The 20,777-nt window shown below is 39.2% G+C and overlaps 1 long non-coding RNA gene across 1 annotated transcript in view; it reads right to left on the bottom strand.

Moving 5' to 3' along the window:
• Positions 1-948: 948 nt before the first annotated feature.
• LOC130457339 (uncharacterized) overlaps positions 949-20,777 on the bottom strand; it is a 33,411-nt gene continuing 13,582 nt past the window's right edge. The window contains exons 2-3 of the long non-coding RNA XR_008916516.1: positions 9,046-9,107; positions 949-1,320 (exon numbers count right to left, since the gene is read on the bottom strand). This is a non-coding gene — a long non-coding RNA (uncharacterized LOC130457339). The remainder of the gene's footprint in view (positions 1,321-9,045; positions 9,108-20,777) is intronic.

Genomic DNA, 20,777 nt, shown 5'->3' with positions numbered 1-20,777 from the left:
AAGAGTTCACTGCCTCCATTCTCTAAGTCCCCTGTTCCCTTTTTGCTGAAGAGAGAAAACAGTACTATCTGCCTAGGAGTCTTCTTGACTTGTACATACTAGATAAGAGTTCAGTAAGTGTTGGTTGAATGAATGGTACCTATCCCTCTTCTTTCCCCCCCTTTGCCCTCTATTTCCTTTTTCCTCGCTCCCTCCTTTTTCTAAATATTTCTCCTTTTTTTCTCATCACTCTCTCTCCTTTACATTTCCCCTCTCATCTGTATCCCTTCCCTTTTCTTTCTCTTCATTTGTTTCTTTCCATTCTTCTTTTTATTTTTTCCCTTCTCTTTCCCTCTGTTACTTGCCATGTCTTTCTTCTCTCCTTTGATCCCTCTCTTCTTCCTCTCCTCTTTTTCTCAATCTCCCTTTTCTCTTTCCTTCCTCTTTCCTCATTTACTCTTTCTCTTCTCTCCCTTCTCTCTGCCCTCTCCTCTCACTTTCTTTTTCTCCCTTTTATCTTCTTCTCTATTTCTTATCTCACTCATTCCACTGTCTCTTTTATCCTCTTGTCTCCTCCCTCTCCTCTATATTTTCTCACTCACTCCTCTTAGTCTTTCTCTTCTTCCCTCTGTCTCCCTCTCTTCCCTCTATCAGTCTCCCAAGACTAAGGTTCTCTCTCTCTCTCTCTCTCTCTCTCTCTCTCTCTCTCTCTCTCTCTCTCTCTCTCTCTCTCTCACACACACACACACACACACACACACACACACACTCACACACACACACATAGCACCCACCCCCACCCTAGGGCCCTTTCCCATCACATGCCACCCCACATATGGCAAAACCAGTGAATGGCAGATTGTGTTAAAATCTCACTTAGGCGGCAAAAGCTGCAATTAGCATCTAATGAGGCTTCTGCTTTATTTTTAGGTAACCTCCGAGTCCCTGCCTGGGTAATTTAGCCCCACCGCCATTGCTCGGAGATAATTAAAGTATGTCACTATAATTTGCTTTTTCTTAAAACAGCCCCTAATTTTGTTTTTATTGCGAGTGATGGGGAAAAGGAGAGGCAAGGATGAAAACAAAGAGGAGGAGGGATGGAATGGAGACTGAACCCCAGGGACCAAGTCTGGGGGCATTCCCAGACTGGACTCTCTTTCCTATTCCTGTTCAGTCAGAAGGACTGGACCTCAGCTGCCCAAAGGTCTGAATAACTTCCCCACGTTCTGAAAAGTTGGCTCAACTTTTTGAGCAATACTTACATGAGAATCTTTGACCTCCCAGCTTCCAGTCAGGGCATCCCTGCAGGCACTTGTTTTCTCTAGACCTCACTTTACTCCTCTATAAAATGATACGTTTGGATTAGACTATCACTAACATCACAGAATGAAAGATTTAAAGTTGAAAGGGATCTTACAGGGCATGTAAGCATCCTATTCTTCATCTTTACTTATGAGGAAACTGAGGCCCCTGGAGAATACAGGGTCATACAGGTCCTAAGTGATAAATCTATGTCTTAAACTCAGGTCTTCTGACTGCAGATTCAGGACTTTCCCTATTAAATTGTTGACTAGTCATTTTTTAATTGCTTTGACTCTTTATGACTCTGGGGTTTTCTTGGTAAAGACACTGGGATCGTTTGCCATTTCCTCCTCCAATCCATTGTACAGATGAAGAAACTGAAACAAATGGTTAAATGATTTGGCTAGAGCCACACACAGCTTGTTGGTTTCTGAGGCTGGATTTGAACTCCAGAAGAGGAGGTTTCCTGATTCCAGGGTGGCATTATATCCACTGCACTACCTAGCTGCCCTTTCCAATTGTATCGTGTCCCTAACGGCCAGTAAAGTCTCTTCCAGCTCCAAATCTCTGCTTCTATGATCCTTCCAGGTTGCCCTTTTCTCAGTTCTTCCTTCTTGGGGCCCCTGAATCATCTAAACTCTATCTTCTCTCTCTCCTTTTCCTTATTAATAAATTTACTCATAGGAAAAGTTCTACTCTCAGTTACAGGCCATTGTGAAGATAGGATTAACTCTCCCTTTGCCTATTTTTAGCTAATCAAATCAAGAACTTAAAGCACCCCTACTTAACCATTAAGTAGGAGAGTTCATGTCACTTACTAGAGTAACAACCCCCCCCCCAAAAAAAAAAACCTAGAGTAAGAGACTTGTGAACTCTCCTACTTAATGGTAAGTAGGGGTGCTTTAAGTTCTTGATTTGATTAGCTAAAAATAGGCAAAGGGAGAGTTAATCCTATCTTCACACCACTTAGAGTGAGGGAAAATGTTAAATGATAGTCTTCCTTCTAGGTGTGTCTTCAGTTTTAGCCTCTTTTGAAACAAATGTTCATTCAGAGAATCATAGTCTTTCTTCTCTCTGGATCTCAATTTCATAAACTATAAAATGAGAGAGTTATTTTATGCCAGATTATTTTTAAAAATGTAAATTTATGTTCAGGTCTGAATTCTCTCCCTGTGACTTCTACTTTTCCCCCTCTTTGAGAAGGATAGAAAAACAAAACCATTTATAAATATATATGATCAAGTGACACAAATTCCCACATTGGCCATGCCAAAAAAAAGAGAGAAAGAAAAGAAGGAAGGAAAAAAGAGAGAAAGAGAGAGAGTAAGAAGGGAAGAAGGAAAGGAAGGAAAGGAAAGAAGGGAGGGATAGGAAAGAAAATATGCTTCAAGTTATACTTTTAGTCCTTCAGCTCTCTGTCTGGAGGTAGATAATATGTGTTTCATCATGAGTCTTTTGGATTTGTGGTTGGTTATTATCTTGATCAGAATTCTTAGAGCTTTCAAAGTTGTTTGTCTATACAAAAATGTTATATGAGCTGTTTGAATCCCCTGGTGCTGCTCACTTCACTTTGCATCAGCCCATATAAGTCTTTCCAGGTTTTTCTGAAACCAACTCCTTCATCCTTTCCTACAAGACAATAGTATTCCATCAAATTCATATAACATAAGTTATTGGAAAATTTCCCAATTTACAGAAACTTTCTTAGTTTCAATTCTTTGCCATCACAAAAAGAGCTACTACAAAATATTTTTGTACATATAGATCCTTTTGCTATTCCTCTGGTCTCTTTAGGGTATAGATCTAGTAGCCATATCACTGGGTCCAAAGGATATGCAAAGTTTAAAAAATTTTTTGGACATAGTTTCAAATTGCTTCCCAAAATGGCTGGGCTAGTTCATTGATCCACCAAATGTGAATCAAAACACCTATTTCCCCACAGTGCCCCCAATATCTGCTATTTCCCTTTTTTGTCAACTTTGCCAATCTTATGGTATGAGATGGTATCTCAAAGTTGTGTTAATTTGCATTTCTCTAATTATTAAAAACTTAGGGCTCATTTTCATATGGCTATTCATAGCTTGGAGTTCTTCCTCTGAAAACTGTTTGGTTCATATTCTTTGACCTTTTGGTAACTTAGGAATGATTGTTATATTTATAAATTTGACTCAGCTCCACACACATATATATACATATATATATATATATCTTCGAATTAAGATCCTTATCAGAGAAACTTGCTGCAAAGATTCCCTCCCTCAATTTATTGCTTCTTTTAAAACTTTAGCTGCATTGATTTTGTTTGCATAAAAACATTTTAATTTTATGAATTCCAAATTGTCCATTTTACCTTCCGTGAAACTATTTCTTGTTTGGTCATGATCTCTTCCCCTATCCATAATTCTGACAAGTAATTTCCTCCATACTCCTCTGATTTGTTTATGGTGGCACCCTTTATGTCTAACTCATGAACCCATTTGGAACTTACCTTGTTATATACTAAATTATTCTTAATATTATTTTTAGCACCAGTATTAAGTACGGAGAGGCCCATCACTAGCTGGTAAATTGGTTTTTGGCTATAGCAACTTATAAAATCATATACCAAGGCATGTTAGGACCTTAAGACTTAGAGCTGGAATAGACCTTAGAGATTTTCTTAGGTGGCACAGTGGATAGGGCACCAAACCTGGAGGCAGGGAGACCTGAGTTCAAATCTGACCTCATACACTTACTAGCTATGTGACCCTGGATAAGTTATATATCCTGTTAGCCTCAGTTTCCTCATGCATAAAATGAGATGGAGAAGGAAATGGTAAACCATTCCATTATCTTTGCTAAGAAAATTCAAATGGGATCATGAAGAGTCAGTCACACTTGAAATAACTAAAGAACATTCCTCTTGGGAGCCAAGATGGAGGAGTAACTAGGGCAGCAGCTCACCATTTTACCATGAAAATCTTTTCTGACCAAGAGTAAAATATTGCCACAAAACAAGTAAAAAAAAAAAAACAAGTGAAACAACCTTCAAAAAAGAATAACTCAAAAGGTAGGCAGAAATCATTTGGGGAACTGAGGTAAGAGAGGAACAGAGCAAGTGAAGAGCAAGCCCAGAGCAAACCACACCCTCCACCACCCCACACATTTGCTGGTACAGGTTCCCAACTTAAATCCAAGCTAAGTCAGACCCTGAGATCCTGCTGGGCAATTAGTGGGTCCAAGTCAACTAATACCCCTTGAAATTGCAAACCTGCAGAGAAGTCTGGAGTCCCAGCCCAAGGAAATCTTGGCAGAAGGGGTCAATCCTTGTGGGCCCAGAGCGAAGCCAGAAATCCTGGTCTGGGCTTGGGATGAGGACACAGTTCTCAGGGGGAGGTTCCCAGAGATCTTTTTGCCCAAAACTAAGGGTGGAGTTCCAGGATAGGGCAATTAAGGGGGTGCCTGATTAAATCAAGAACACCTTTGAGACCAAAAACAAAAACAAAAACAAAAGCCTGAGCCTAAGCCTGGGGCTAGAATCTGTATTGCACCTGACCTGATCAAGTTCAGACTGAGATCAAAAGCTTATGCCCAAGCCTGAGGAAAGTCTTTAAGCTGTCAGCATCTCAAAGTCAGCAGGGGGAGGGGACTCTCAGAGCTCTCAGCCCTCAGATCATCTGGTAAACTAGTAACAACCCAGAAAATAAGCTGAAAATAAGAAATAAGTCCTTAAGAAAGGACTGACATTTAAGAGGGCACCCCAACTCCCCAGAAAACAAAGCCTATCTATAATTAGATAGGAAAAATTAGCAAACAATAAAAAAACCCACCTAACTCAAGACTTTTTATGGAGACAAAGAGAAAGGTGTAGACACAGATAGGGCCAGTGAAAGGAAAGGAAACACACCCAAAGTTCAAAAGAAAAATATGGATTGGACACAGATTCCTGAAGAGCTCAAAAAAGACTTCAAAACCCAATTATTAGAGGTAGAGGAAAAAGTGGGGAAGAGAATGAAAGTGATGCAAAAAGAAATGGGCCAATTGAAAAAGGAGAACCAAAAAATGGACAGAGGAAACCTTAAAGGAGAAATTAATCAAATTGAAAGTAAAAAATACCCCAACAACTACTAAACTTACAAATAAGACTAGGAGCTGGTGCTTTGAAAAAAAACAAATAAAATAGATAAAATACTAGTCAATCTAAAAAAAGAAGAAAATCAAATTAATAGTATCAAAGATGAAAGGGGCAATCTCACCTCTAATGAAGAGGAAATTGAGGCAATTATTAAGAACTACTTTGCTCAATTATATGGCAATAAATATGACAATCTAGGTGGAATGGGTGAATATTTACAAAAATATAAATTGCTCAGATTAACAAAAGAGGAAATAGAATTCTTAAACAATCTCATCTCAGAAAAGAGTTCTACATAAAGTCAAATTTACAAAAAAAAAATCAAGCCCTTCCCCAATCAACAAATGGTCAAGGGGCATGAATAGGCAGTTTTCACAGGACGAAATCAAAACTATCAATAAGCACATTAAAAATTCCTCCTGATTAAAGAAATGCAAATTAAAACAACTCTAATGTACTACCTCACACCTAGCAGATTGGCCAATATAGCAAAGGAAAGTGATAAATGTTTGAAGGGATGTGGCAAAATTGGGACACTAATACACTACTGGTGGAGTTGTGAATTGGTCCAACCATTCTGGAGGGCAATTTGGAACTATGCACAAAGGACTTTAAATGAATGCCTGCCCTTTGGTCCAGCCATACCACTGCTGGGTTTGTACCCCAAAGAGATAATAAGGAAAAAGACTCATACAAAAATATTCATAGCCATGTTCTTTGTGGTGGCAAAAAATTGGAAAATGAGGGGGTGTCCATTGATTGGGGAATAGCTGAATAAATTGTGGTTTATGTTGGTGATGGAATACTATTGTGCTCAAAGGAATAATGAAATGGAGTGGAATTCCATGTGAAATAGGTTATATTAAAATAATGGGTAAAACCTATAATTATAACAAATAACAGTTTATTTTAAGGTAAAGGAAGAAGGGATGGGAATAGGGATGATCTGATCTCAACCCAAGGTCAAAGTGCTAAACCCCATTAAATCATTAAATCAGTAGATTTCACTACCTATAAGTCTACTTCTTATAACTATTCAAATTAACCCCCTTGGTCAATATATTAAAATTTGGTAACAGAAACAAGAGTCAAAGGATGGTCTTATAGCCTGTGTCCCTTTGAGTCTGGGAGGAGTCCTAGTAGAGATCACAGCAGTAGCAGGACTACTCAGGACAGTAATAGTTTAACTTACACAGTGGAGTGTTAACCACTCTCTACCACTTCCCAGAAGATAAATTTGCTTGAAGGAAGATCACACAGTCCTACTCCAGAGAGTAATCCCACCAATTGCCCTGTCTCCTCCTGAGAAGAATCTGCCTGGGCAGAAACTGCCTGTGTCCTCTTCAGAGTTCCTCAATTCCCTCTTCTGCTCTGCCTTTGCTCTCTTGCTAAATCCCTTATAACACACATGAACTGGAACAACCTCCAGGAATTGATGCAGAGTGAAAGGAGCAGAAACAGGAGAACATTATACACAGAGACTGATACACTGTGGCACAATTGAATGTAATGGACTTCTCAACTAGCAGCAATGTAATGATCCAGGACAATTCTGAGGGATTTAGGAGAAAGAACACTATCTACATCCAGAGGAAGAACTGTGGAATTAGAAATGCATTAGAAAAATATATGCTTGACCATGTAGTATGATAGGGATTTAATTAGGGTTTTGATGTTAAAGAATCGATCTACCGCAAATATGAATAACATGGAAATAGGTTTTGAACAATGATCCATGTATAACCCAGTGGAACTACTTGTTGGTTTTGGGAGTGGGGAGGAGAAAGCAAAGGGGGTGGATCATAAATCATGTAACCATGGAAAAATATTCTAAATAAAAAAAGAAATAACTAAAGAACAACAACAAAATGGCAGGATAAATTGGTGTACTGGGCAAAGTATTTGTCTTTGTAACAGTAAAGATCTGGGCTCATATCTTTGTTTGGATTTTTAAATTATTCTATTTATTATTATTATTTATTCTCATTATTTTATTTCTTCATTTTTATGATTTAGAATTTATTTACAGTTGTATTATCCTGGAAAACTCATTTCACTTGTCTGAGCCTTAGTTTCCTTATCAGTGAAATGGAAACACTACTAATTGCACGCCTTACCTCACAGGGTTATTGTGAAGAAAGTGCTTTGCAAATTTTCTAGAAAGTCCTCTAGAAAACATTTATTTTCTAAATAAAGCTAATAAAGCTAAAGCTATTACTGCTCCTTCCTTGGAAGAAGAAATATCGATTCAGAAAAGTGAAACAATTTTTTCAGACACACAGATTGTCTCTGGTAGATTTGGTACTTGAACCTCATGTCTTCTGACTCCAAATACAGTATTTGTTCATTACTGATGTTTATCACATGCACCTGTCCTGTGACACAACTGGCTTTGTGACCTTGAAGGAATCTTTCAGTTCCAGAGAAGGTGTTAATTTGAATTGGTAGATTTGGTTTCTTTATCTGGGAATCCTCTTTGAAATCAAAGGTCCAGCTCCTATCCTTATTCTTCTTCTCCCTCATCTTCTCCCTCTCCTTCTCCTTCCCTCATTCCCCCCCTCCCTCTCTCTCTCTCTTTCCAACCCTCCCCCACTTTCCATCTTAGAATCAATATTGTGTACTGGTTTCAAGGCAAAAGAGTGGTAAGAGCTAGGCAATGGGGATTAGTGACTTACCCAGGGTCACACAAATAAGAAGTATCTAAGGCCAGGTTAGAACCCAGGACCTTTGAACCCATCTCTGGACCTGGCACTTAATCACTAAGCTGCCCCCTTGGGTGATCTTTTAACTGGAGTTACCCAGTCTTCCCTGTCTCTAAAGGTTAGGAGTTTCCAAAACTAAAGGTGAACAGCTTTTACCTGCACCTTCTTGGGTACAGATGAACCCCAAAATGTTCACTTGAATTCATTGGAGATACAAGAAGGTGAATGGAACATTTTATTAGGCTTAGGAGAGTTGGATTTAAAATAGGAGATAAACATGAAATAAATGAATATGGCAAGACACTATGGTAACACCTCATTTATATGGCCAATATCCTCTTTAACAGGCGAAAACATAGGAAATCACTTCTGGTTCTGGGTATTTTGTAAATCAGACTGTTTCACTCCAGTCCTAAATCTAGAATTATTAGTCAATTGCTGACTTGTTATTCAGTCATATTCAATTCTTTGTGACCTCATTTGGGATTTCCTTGGCTAAAGTAATGGAAGTGATTCACTATTTCCTCTCCAGCTCATTTTACAGATGAGGAAACCGAGGCAACCAGAGTGAAGTGAGTTGTTCAGGGTCACACAGCTAGAAAGTATCTGAGACCAGATTTGAAATCAAGAAGAGAAGTCTTCCTGACTCCAGGCCACCTAGCTGCAAATTACAGATTCACCTACTAGCAACCCTCTCTGAGTAAAGACACACTTTTAACATTCACTCAGACCTCAAGTTCATCTTTAAACAAGTAGTTTAATTAGATAAGTAAAATCAAGAAGCTGTAGGCATATGTGCTATCAAATACACTATTCTAATTACTTCTCAGCTTCAGTCCCCAAGGCAAAATCCCCCTTTCGGGTTGGAGTATTTTTACTCCCTTCACTCTTGTGAACTATGGAGACAGCCAACCTGGATTTCAATATCTTATTTAAAAAACATCTTACCTCCCAGTAGAGTGGGAACAAGACACAGGAAGTTTGACTCATAGCAGGCTTCCACACTGGGACTAGAGGGTGGGATAAGAATTTTTTATTATTCTGGTACATGAAACTTCAAAGACAAACAAGTTATTTGCTGTTGCTGAGTTGTTTTTCAGTTGTGTCCAACTATTTGTGACTCTATTTGGTTTTTTTTGGCAAAGAGACTGGAGTGGTTAGCCATTTCCTTTTCTAACTCATTTTACAGAAGAGGAAACTGAGGCAAATTGAGAGTTAGTTGAGAGACTTGCCCAGGATGTGTCAGGTTGTTTTTGAACTCAGGTTTTCCTAACTCCAGACATGACACTCTATCCACTGCACCACACAGCTGCCCATTGAGACATTGGGTTCACCAGATTCAGGCCCTAAGAATTCTGCCATTCATCAGTTTGGCTGTCTGCCCTTAAAATTGTAGCCTTAAAATGGGGGGGGGGGGCTGCTTCAATATTTCAAAGGATAATGCTACAGGAGTCACCCCTGACTGTCGCAGATGGAACAGTGACAAGGGACAGAGGACAGTATGACTGGGTCCAATCCCTCCTGACTATTCTTTCTCCTCTGTCTTCTTCCACCACCTTACATTGATCTTGAATCCCTTGTCAAAGGAACATGGGCTGTGCTAGCCCTAAATTCAGCTGGAAAATGTGCCAGGAGTGACAGTCTTAATGCAATGTTATCTCCAATGTAACCAATATATCCCCAGTACTTGCTACCATAGTATATTCCCTCTTAAATTCAAACCTTAGGAATAGGGAACATTTAAATATCTCAGGCGCCCAGGCTCACAACCTACATGTCTGTCTAGATTCTTCACTATCTCTCATCCCCCATATCCAATCTGTTGCCAAGTCGTGTCAATTTTACCTTCGTAATATCTCTCGTATATGCCCTGTTCTCTTCTCTGACACTGCCATCACTCTGGCACTGGCCTTCATCACCTCACTCTTGGGCTGTTGCAATAGCCTGCTGGTGGCTCTGCCTGCCTCAGTTTTCTCCCTACTTTAGTTGGTCCTCCACTCAGTTGTCAAGGTTATCTTCTTTAACTAGAGGTTTGACAATGTCATTCCCCTACTCAGTAAGCCCTCTCATCTCCAGGATCAAATAGGAAATCCTCTGTTTGGGGCTTATAATTTGTGCTTCTTCTACCTGAGCACTACAGGTTATACTGAAGATGACTGGTCATAGAAGCTATCCACCTAGGGGGCTATAACAGGAACAGAGGACAAGAAGACAAAAAGTATTTCTTTCTCTCTCTCTCTCTGTCTCTCTCTCTGTCTCTCTCTCTGTCTCTCTCTGTCTCTCTCTCTCTCTCTCTCTCTCTCTCTCTCTCTCTCTCTCTCTCTGTCTCTCTCTCTCTCCCCTTCCCTTCTCTGTCTTTCCCTCCCTCCCCTCCTTTCTCCTCCTTCTCTCTGTCTGTCAGTGTCTCTGTCTCTGCCTCTGCCTCTCTCTCTCCTCTTGTTCTCTGTCCATGTCTCTCTCTTCTCTGTTTCTTTTCCTCCCCATCTCTCTCTCTTTCTGTCTTCATCTTTCTCCTTCTGTCCTTTTCCCCCCTCCTTTTCTGTCTCTTCCCTTTCTCTGCCCCTTTCCTCTGTCTATTTCCCCCTCCTTCCTCCCCCTTCTATGCCTTCCTCTCTCACTTTGGCACTCCTAGAGTCAGTGATTCTTCTCCATTTGTTTTATAGCAGGGAGAAAGGGGGATTTCTCTTCACTTACCCCAGCTGCAATAGTGGCTCTAAGCCCATGGCAATGAGAACATGTACTTGCCAAGGTGAGCATAGGCTGGGGACCAATTCTGAGAATATTAATAAAAACTAGCATTTCTACAGCACTTACTATGCACCAGGTACCAAGCTAAAGGCTTTATAATTATTATTTTTTTAAATTTTGAAAACATGTTGAAAAACTTATTTATTTTAAACATTCTTTTCTTTTAAACATTTGAGCTCCAGATTCTCTCCCTATCTTCCACTCCTTTCTCCCACTCCTACTGAGAAGGCAAGCAATATATCAATTATACATGTGAAATCATGCAAAACACATTTTCATATTATCCATATTTTTAAAAAGGGTTTTTACATTTATTTCATCTTCACAAGAACCCTGCAAGGGAAGTGCTATTATTATCCCCATTTTACAGATGAGTAAACTGAGGTAGACAGAGGTTAAGAGATTTGCTTAAGGTCAACACAGCTAGTAAGTGCCTGAGGCCAGATTTTAGCTTAGGTCTTCCTGACTTCAGGCCCAGTGATGTATCCACTGTACCATCTAGCATCTATATGCTAGCTGAGAAACAGATATTTCCAGGTCTTGGTGACCGTATGAGTCTGAGAGGCCAAGAGTTCTTGAGTTAGGTGCTCAATGCCCAATTAGGGCTTATTGCCACAACAGCACCACTTCTGAGGGGATACTATGGCTAAATAGGCTAAAAATGCCACACAAGGCCATGGTTTGGTTGACCAGAAGAGTTAGACCTTGTGAACTTCCCAGTCAGGGTAGGTCTGGGATGAATGTGAAATATCTATTTCAGCAGTCCCACAAATTCATTTTTGCCTTTTGGTAGAGTAGAATATATGTGATGGGTTATTGTTTTATATTTCTGTATATGTTCATGCTTATGAGTCTTTTATGATTTAAGCCTTTTCCATGGTGGAGAAAAAAACCACTCTCCTCTACCTGATATTCATATTTTATATTGAGTACCTTTGCTAGAAGGCTGTTACCACTCTTTAGTGAGATCCTAGATAGGAGCCATACCTAAGTTCCACTTTAGAGATTTCCCTAGAGGTACTTCAGGGTGGGAACAATAATCCAGAGAGAGATTTTGAGAGAAGTCTGAAAAAGTTGATAATATTCCCTAGACCAAGTTATTATATGCATATCTTCATAGTTTGTGAATTCAAGAAGATGGTGGTATAGGGAATATTGGGGGAGGAATCTATTAGAAAATTGATTTTGAGATTCAGAAATGAAAAAGGCTGAAGGATATTTAGACCACTCAAAAGTGGCATGCCCCATATTCTGTGGACTTCAAACAAACAAATTTTATTTATTTATTTAATTTAGAATATTTTTTCCATGGTTCCATGATTCATGTTTTTTCCCCTCACCTCCTCTGTCCTCCCTCATGGAGCCAATGAGCAATTCCACTGAATTTTACATGTGTCATTGTTCAAAACCTGTTTCCATATTATTACTATTTGCAATAGAATGATCATTTAAAGTCAATATCCCCAATCATATCCCCAAAGAACCATGTTATCAATCATACCTTTTTCTTCTGTATTCTGTGGACTTTTGTTAAAAAAAGCAAAAGGTGTTGGAACATGCAAACACCAAATAACATTACAAATATATACATATCTTAATAACAAGAAATGACTTATTTACAATGTAAGTCATTTCTTTTTTTTTAATATATTTTATTTGATCATTTCCAAGCATTATTCGTTAAAGACATAGATCATTTTCTTTTCCTCCCCCTCACCCCCCATAGCCGACACGTAAGTCCACTGGGCATTACATGTTTTCTTGATTTGAACCCATTGCTTTGTTGATAATATTTGCATTAGAGTGTTCATTTAGAGTCTCTCCTCTGTCATGTCCCCTCAACCGTTGTATTCTGGCAGTTGCTTTTCCTCGGTGTTTCCACTCCCATAGTTTATCCTTTGCTTATGAATAGTGTTTTTTTCTCCTGGATCCCTGCAAATTGTTCAGGGACATTCAAAATCACCTTAGGCAAAATAAAATACCTAGGAATCTACCTCCCAAGACAAACACAGGAACTATATGAACACAACTACAAAACACTTGCCACACAACTAAAACTAGACTTGAGCAAATGGAAAAACATTAACTGCTCATGGATAGGACGAGCCAATATAATAAAAATGACCATCCTACCCAAACTTATTTATCTATTTAGTGCCATACCCATTGAACTACCAAAATACTTCTTCACTGATTTAGAAAAAACCATAACAAAGTTCATTTGGAAGAACAAAAGATCAAGGATATCCAGGGAAATAATGTAAGTCATTTCTTACTCAGTTCTTTGTGTGGTCAGAGTACCAACTAGTTTTAGCTTCTACACAGCAAACTGGAAGACAAAATTAGTACATAATCCAAACTGGAAGACAAAATTAGTACATAATCCAATCTGATCTATTCAAATAGTCTATGAATGCCCCAAATGGGAAATGGACAAAGATAAAGACATTGATTCTGATTATCATCAGTGAAAAGCAACAGGGGATTTCCAAACATCCAGAAATCATTTCAGTCATCAAATATTTATTCTCCTTGCCATGTGGCAAGACATGGCAGCTAAGGGGAGCACCAATTTAGAGTATAAACTGACCTGCAAAACATTATTAAGGAAGATGGTAGAAAATTATGAGAAATATTTCCTCATAAAACATGGGAAATGGGTCCTGTGGAAGGGGAAACAGATATAAGAGAAAGCTTAGTGTAAGACCCAGATAATTCAAATTATTCTGAGAGCATTTATAGATGAGACTGCAAAGAGGACAAAAATTGGCACAAAATGAAACATTTGTCAGTGTTTCTATAGTGATCTATTCTCATCAACAATGATAGCAGAACAAACACATTTGGGCTCTAACACCTCAGTGCTACATGAGGAAGTAGAAATGGCACTAAAGAAGATGAAGATGAAGTTAGCAAGAGAAACTGAACCAGTCTAAGAAGAGTAAAAAAGAAATTTATTCTGGAGGTGTTGCAATTTTGAAAGCACCAAACTGTTTGTTTTCAAGCTATCTCAAAGAAGTAAAGATATCAAATGACTAAAAAAAATCAGATGCCACTTATAAAGCAATGAAAAAGACATTAGCAATTATCTACCCATATGCTTTCTTTCTCATCTCTATAATATTTTTAATAAAATGATCTACACATTTATTGAGGGCACCTTTGATGAAAATATGAGAAGGGAACAGGCAGGCTTTCACAAATAATTTTCTGAACTAGAACTCATCTGCAGTTATACAATTGACTGAAAGATATAGAAAATACAAGATTCTGTTGTTATTACTTTTGTTGATTACAAAAAATGAATTTCACTTATTAGAGCAGAATTGTCTTAAAAGCTCACCTCCAACAAAGTATCTCTTATGCATATGTTAAAATCACACTAGATTCCTTGCTAGCAATCCTGCAGAGATGATTCTCTGATTATCAATGTGGTGCCTGGGTCACCCCTCCAGGTGGATCCCTGAGGCAAGGCTATAGGAGTATATGCTAATGTTTGTCCTGAGCCTTCTTTTCTTCTCTTTCTACATTCTTTTGGTAACCTCATAAATTCCAATTATCCCTATGTTGATGACTCTCAGACTTGCATTTCCAGCTCTAACCTTTTTTCTGTGCTCAAATCCTGCATCACCAATTGCCTACTGGACATTTTCAATTGGGCTTTCTGGGGCCATCTCAAACTCATCATGTCCCAAAGTGAATTTATTTTCTCTTCTTTCCCTCCTTCCAATCCACCTTTCTTCTAAAATTCCCTATTTATACAGAGAACATCACCACTCATCCCCCATATACACTCAGTTGCCATATCTTGCATCTTCCATCATATCTCTTGTATCTTCTTTCTTTTTTTCCACTCATATAGCCACCACCTTAGTTCAAGTCCTCATCACTTCACAATTGGTCTATTGCAACAGCATTTTAATTGGTCGTTCTGCCTCTCCATTCCTATCTAGCCTATTATTGCATTTCTAGAGTCAGAGGACTTGGGTTCAGATACAACTTAGATACTATCTGAAAGTCATTTAAACTCCCTGGACCTCAGTTTCTTTATTTGTAAAAAAGAGAGGGTTGGACTACTTGACCTCTGATGTCCCATCTGGCCCCACATGTATGACTCTATGAGACTCCACTTTTAACTATGAAATGGTAAAAGACTTAATGGAAAGCTTTGGCTGAATCCTCTAGGAGAGATTTTAGAACACAGATGAGAATTATCTGAGCTGATAAGTCATGGATGGGTTGCCTAGACACCATTGGAGAAAGGACCACATCATTGAGACCATTGAGCCATTTAAGTGTTGAAGTATAATACTTGCATTACCTACTTCAGAAGGTGTTATGAGGATCAGATGAAATAGAGCATTTAAAAACCTTATAGTACCATAAAAGAAGTGAATTGTTAACAGAGGAAGGAACACATATACTCACATACCTATCATACAAGGCCCAAAATGGTCAGTTCTTGGAAAAAGTATAATATGCTCCATGTTATAAGAGCTTCAAGGAGGGAGAGATCACTTCTGACTGTGAATCTGATTAGGTGTTTAAGGAGGAGAGCTGAGTTGATCCTGAGCTCTGGTTTTTGAGTGAAAACACTTAAATCCAACACTAGCTTTCTCACTGACTCATGCTCCGTGTGTGCAAGGGACTTCAGGGCCCTCAGTTTCTATATCTATCAAATGAAAGTATAGCATTAAATGATTTCTGAGATTCTCCTTTTGTGATTCCATGTTTCTATCTGAACCTCTATTTCCTCCAATACAATCCAGAAAATAATAATGAAGTTGTGTGTAAGGTGCTGTCCTTAGTGCTGAGAATGACAAAACCAAACCAAACAAAATTAGTTCCTCCCCTCAAGGAAGATATATCAGCCAATCCACTAGTAAGCACTTACGAGGATCCATGAAGCCCTTTTCAGGGGTACTTATCCTATTTTGGTGTCCACATTTCATCCAACTTTCACCTATGGTTTCAAGAAACTGTACCATGTGCAGTAGCCAGCCCCTGGTAAAACCATCTAGGCAGATGGGTTAAACCAAGTTGAGGGGAATGGACAGGCTTCAAACCTGTCAGTGAGTTAGGGGGATGTCTAACTCCAACATGTGAAGATGTCCTCCAGCTCATTAGGAAACTGAGGCAAACAGGGTTAAGTGACTTGCTCAGGGGTCACCCAGTTAGTGTCAGTGGCCAGATTTGAATTCAGGAAGATGAATTTTCCTGATTCCAGGGCCAGAACTCTATCCTCACTGTAGCTGCCTCCCAATGAGTGAGAAAACATGCAAATAAATAAATATAGGTATGTATGTATGTATGTCAAGCTACATACAGGTAAGTAGGAAATACTTAAACAGAGACAAGGCACTGGAATTAAGAAGGGTTAGGAAAGACTTTCTGTGGAAGGTGGGATTTTAGTGGGGAATTAAAGGAATCCAGTAGGCAGAAATGGGGAGGGAGAGTATCCCAGGGGGACAGGCAGAAAAAAATGCCCAGAGCTGAGAGATGAATATTTTGTTCTTGGAATAGTCAGGAGGCCAATGCTACTAGATTGAAGAGTACATGTTGGGGAGTAAGGTGTAAGAAGACTGGAGACACAAGAGGGAGGGAGGTTATGATGAGCTTTGAATGTCAAACATAGCATTTTGTATTTGATCCTGGAGGCAACAGGGAGCCACTAGAGTTTATTGAGTGAGGGGGAGAGGGAAGTGGTGGTGACATGATTAGACTTGTGCTTTAGGAAAATCATTTTAGTGGCTGAATGGAAGATGGTTTGGAGTGGGGAGGCATCTGGGGTAGGCAGACTTACCAATGGGCTATTGCAATAGTCCTGTTGTGAGGTTCCAGAATGGAGACAGTGTCCAAGGAGAGAAAGGAGTGTAGATGAGAGATGTTGCAGAGGGGAAATCAATAAAGCAATATATTGAATATGGGAAAGAGAGAGAACGTGAATAATTGAGAATGACACTTCGTTTATGAACCTGAGGATCTGTTAGGATGATGTTATCCTGAATAGTAATATGGAAGATAGGAGTAGGGGGAAGTTTGGGGATAAGATTATGAACTCCATGGTAGATATATTGAGTTTAACATCTCTCCTGGACATCTGGTTTGAGATGTCTGAAAGACAGTTGGAGATATGATATTGGAGGCCAGCAGAGAGTTTGTGGCACAATAGGTAGATATGTGAGATGTCAGCAGTCAGCTTAGAGACAGTAATTAAACATATAGAAGCCAATGCAATCACTAAGTAAAATAGTATAGAGGAAGAAGAGAAGAAGGACCCAGGATAGTAAATGAGGAAGTCATTCCAGTTCAATCAATCAATCAATATCAATCAATCAATATTTATTAAATACCCACTATGTGCTAGGCACTGTTCTAAGTGCTGAGGATACAAAAAGGTGGAAAATACAGTCCTTGACCTTAAGAAGATTACAATTTAATGTAAGAAGTCTCTTGGTATAGTAGAAAGTATACATAATTAGGATCAGGAAGATCTAGATTTGAACCCTACTTTAGACACCATCTGTGTGACTTTGGGCAAGTTTCTGTGCCTCAATTTTCTCATCTGAAAAATTATAGGGTCAAACTAAATGGCTCCCAAGATCCAATCCAGTTCTAAATTTCTGATCCAAAATTGCCATGGAAAAGTATTCTGAACCCAAATTCAGTCTTAGAGGTTTCTCAATAATTAATGCTCTCCATGGCTTGTGTTTCCCTCCACCCAGATAAATCTAGGAACATCTGAATTTAGCTAATTTCTGGCTCTCCCTCAGGAGTATTCAAGTCAGCTTGCCTGCAAGCAGCAAGCCCCTAATAAACCTAGGAACATAAAGCATATTTATTACAATATGTAAAGAGCAGAAATGGGATTCACTCTGTTGATTTCAAGGGAGTAAGGCTATTTTCCTTTACAATTCTCAGTAGAATCGGTGCCTGCTACTGCATAAACTCAGAACACAAATGGGAGAAATCCCAGGGGTATGAGTCAAGTTGGAACTTGGCTATAGGCAGTATTTGACTCAGTTTGGCTTTGGTCCTGTCTCTCCTGTTGTCCTCTATCCCAGTCAGAGGATCAGAGAACCAGTCATTAAATCACCAATTCTACTATATTCTAAGCCCTGTGCTAAGCCTCAGAGATACAAAGAAAAGTTAAAAAAAAACATGATCCCAGTTTTCAAGGAGCTCACTTTCTAATGGAGGGGACATCATGCACACAACTATTTGAATAAGATATTTTTGTTGTTCAGTTGTTTCTTTTTTAGTTTTGTGTGATTCTTTGGTACACCATTTGGGATTTTCTTGGCAAAGATACTAGAATTTCCCTTTCCAGCTCATTTTACAGATGAGGCAATCAGGATTAAATGACATTCTTAGGGTCACACAGTTTGTGTCTGAGGCCAGATTTGAACTCAGGAAGATAAGTCTTCCTGACTCCAGGCTCTACTGTTTACTAAGCCACCAAGCTGCCAGAACAAGATATAGATAGTGCAAATGAAAGGTAATCTAAGAAAGAAGGCACTTGTGGTGCTGGTTGGTTGGTCATTGTCTTTTGTACTCAAAAGATGACCAAAGTGACATCACTTATGATGTCTTTTGACTTGCACATAAATTGGATTTTAGTGAGACAGAGTTGTGCAAAATTGTTGAACTAATTCTCTACAGAGGAGGCAAGAAATATTTTTGCACAAGGCAGAATTTAAGCTAAGCCTTGAAAAAGACTAAGGAAGCCAGATGAAGGTGAGAAGGGAGAACATTTCAGGAGTGAGTGAAAAGCCACCAATGGGAGGGGGGAGCTGGGTAGCTTATTGGATTGAGAGCCAGGTCTAGAGACGGGAGGTCCTAGGTTCAAATCTGGCCTCAGGCACTTCTCAGCGGTGACCCTGGGCAAGTCACTTGACCCTCATTGCCTAGCCCTTACTACTCTTCTGCCTTGGAACCAATACACAGTATTGATTCCAAGATGGAAGGTAAGGGTTTAAATTTAAAAAAAAAAAAGAAAAGCCACCAATGGAATCAAGGGATTGAGCATCATGTGGGAGACAAAGGGTAAAGGTCAATATCAATGGATTATAGAATACCTGAAGGGGAATAAAGTGTAAGAAGCCTAGAAATGTATAAAGGATTTTAAAATGACAAACAGAGCAGCAGCTAGGTAGCTCAGTGGATTGAAAGTTAAGCCTAAGGATGGGAAGTCCAGGGTTCAAATCTGGCCTCAGACCCTTCCTAGTTATGTGACTCTAGGCAAGTCACTTAACCCCCACTGCCTAGCCCTTACCGCTGTTCTGTTTTAGAACCAATACACAGTATTGGCTTGGTATTTGATTTTAGAATCAATAGGGAACCATTGGTATTGACTGAGAAGAGTCAAGGGATAACAGAACCAGACCTATCTTTAGAAAGATCACTTTGGCAACTGAGTGGAGGATGGAGAGGGAAGAGACATTGAGAAGAATTAATGTTGAATTTTAATAATTTCTATATGAAGCCTTTCTTGAACTTTGGGTTTTGAGGCTCAGCCAGCTTCCAAACTAAAGTAATTTACTCCCAGGATTCAAGGCATCTCACTGGGCTGGTTTTTGTTAGAGGTGAGGTAGAGATCCACTCCTTATATTATCTGTAAATAATAATTCTTTTAGATAAGAGAGGTCAGCAACCTCTAGCTCTAGCTTATTGAATTTTGCAGCCATGTGACTGGGGAAAGCTGGCCTCTTTCATGTGAGACTTGCCTTTACTATGATAAAATAATGAGAGAAGAGTTGAGATTTCTAAGTTTATTTCCTCTCTCAAAATGTCCACCAATGAGGACTGGCAAGGGAAATCCCAAGGTTGAGCTGTCAGGCCAATGAGCAAGAGGATACGATTCCCCTTATAAGGAAGAGACAGGGCCCTCTCCCTCTTTTTGCGTAGGAAGAGAGAGAGAGAGAGAGAGAGAGAGAGAGAGAGAGAGAGAGAGAGAGAGAGAGAGAGAGAGAGAGAGAGGGCAATGTTTTTTGTTTTTTGTTAGCATACATATGCATTTGTTAAAAATAAAAATATGACTCCTGGAGAAATGTCCTCATATTCTTTATTGCGTGAAATCTGTACAAGACAGGAAAAGCCTGTTGCAATAGCAAGGTTTGAGATATTGAAGTTCTGCATCAAGATGGTGGCTATAAACAGAGAGAAGTTATTGTTTATGATGGATGCTGTTAAAGTAGAAAATATATGACTTGGCAAGATATTTGATTTGTAGGGTTAGAGTGAGTGAGGAGTTACAACACTGAGATTGTAAACTGGAAACTCAAAATAGGGCAAGGAAGATAATGAGTTCCATTTTGGACATAGTGAATTTGAGATGATTATGGAACATACAGGTCAAGATGTTCAAGGGAGGTATGAGCCTGGAGATCAGGAAAGAGTTTAGGGCTAGATAAATAATCTGAAAATCATATGTATAGAGATGATAAAAGAACACATGGGAGCTGATGTGAGGTAGTGTGGAGAAAAAGGAGAAGAGGGCCCAGAACAGAGCCTTGGGGGACACCAACGATAATCCAGCAAAGAAAACTGAGAAGGAGACATCAGACATGGAGGAGGCAGAGACAAGAGAAAGTAATGTCAGGAAAACTCAGAGAAGAGAAAGTATCCAGGAGAAGAGTGTGATAATCAGTGTCAAAAGCAACATGAACTCAAAATTGAAAAAGGAACTTAGAGGTCATTGAGGCCAATCCTTTGATTTTATAGATAAGGCAACTAAGGTCCAGAAAGATTAAATATCTTACTCAGAGCCACTCAGCAAGTGAGGGTCTGAGACAAAAGTTGAACCCAGTTCTTCATGGTTCTATGTCCAGCATTCCATGGTTCTCAGGTTCTAGAATATCCTATACTCTGCATGACTCCTTATCTACAATACCTGGCAGATACTTCCTGTATTTCAAGGTAGACAAAATTCC

The sequence above is a fragment of the Monodelphis domestica genome, chromosome 2, assembly GCF_027887165.1.
Source record: "Monodelphis domestica isolate mMonDom1 chromosome 2, mMonDom1.pri, whole genome shotgun sequence".
Taxonomy (NCBI): Eukaryota; Metazoa; Chordata; class Mammalia; order Didelphimorphia; family Didelphidae; genus Monodelphis; species Monodelphis domestica.
This window is presented reverse-complemented; position numbering and strand designations above follow the sequence as displayed.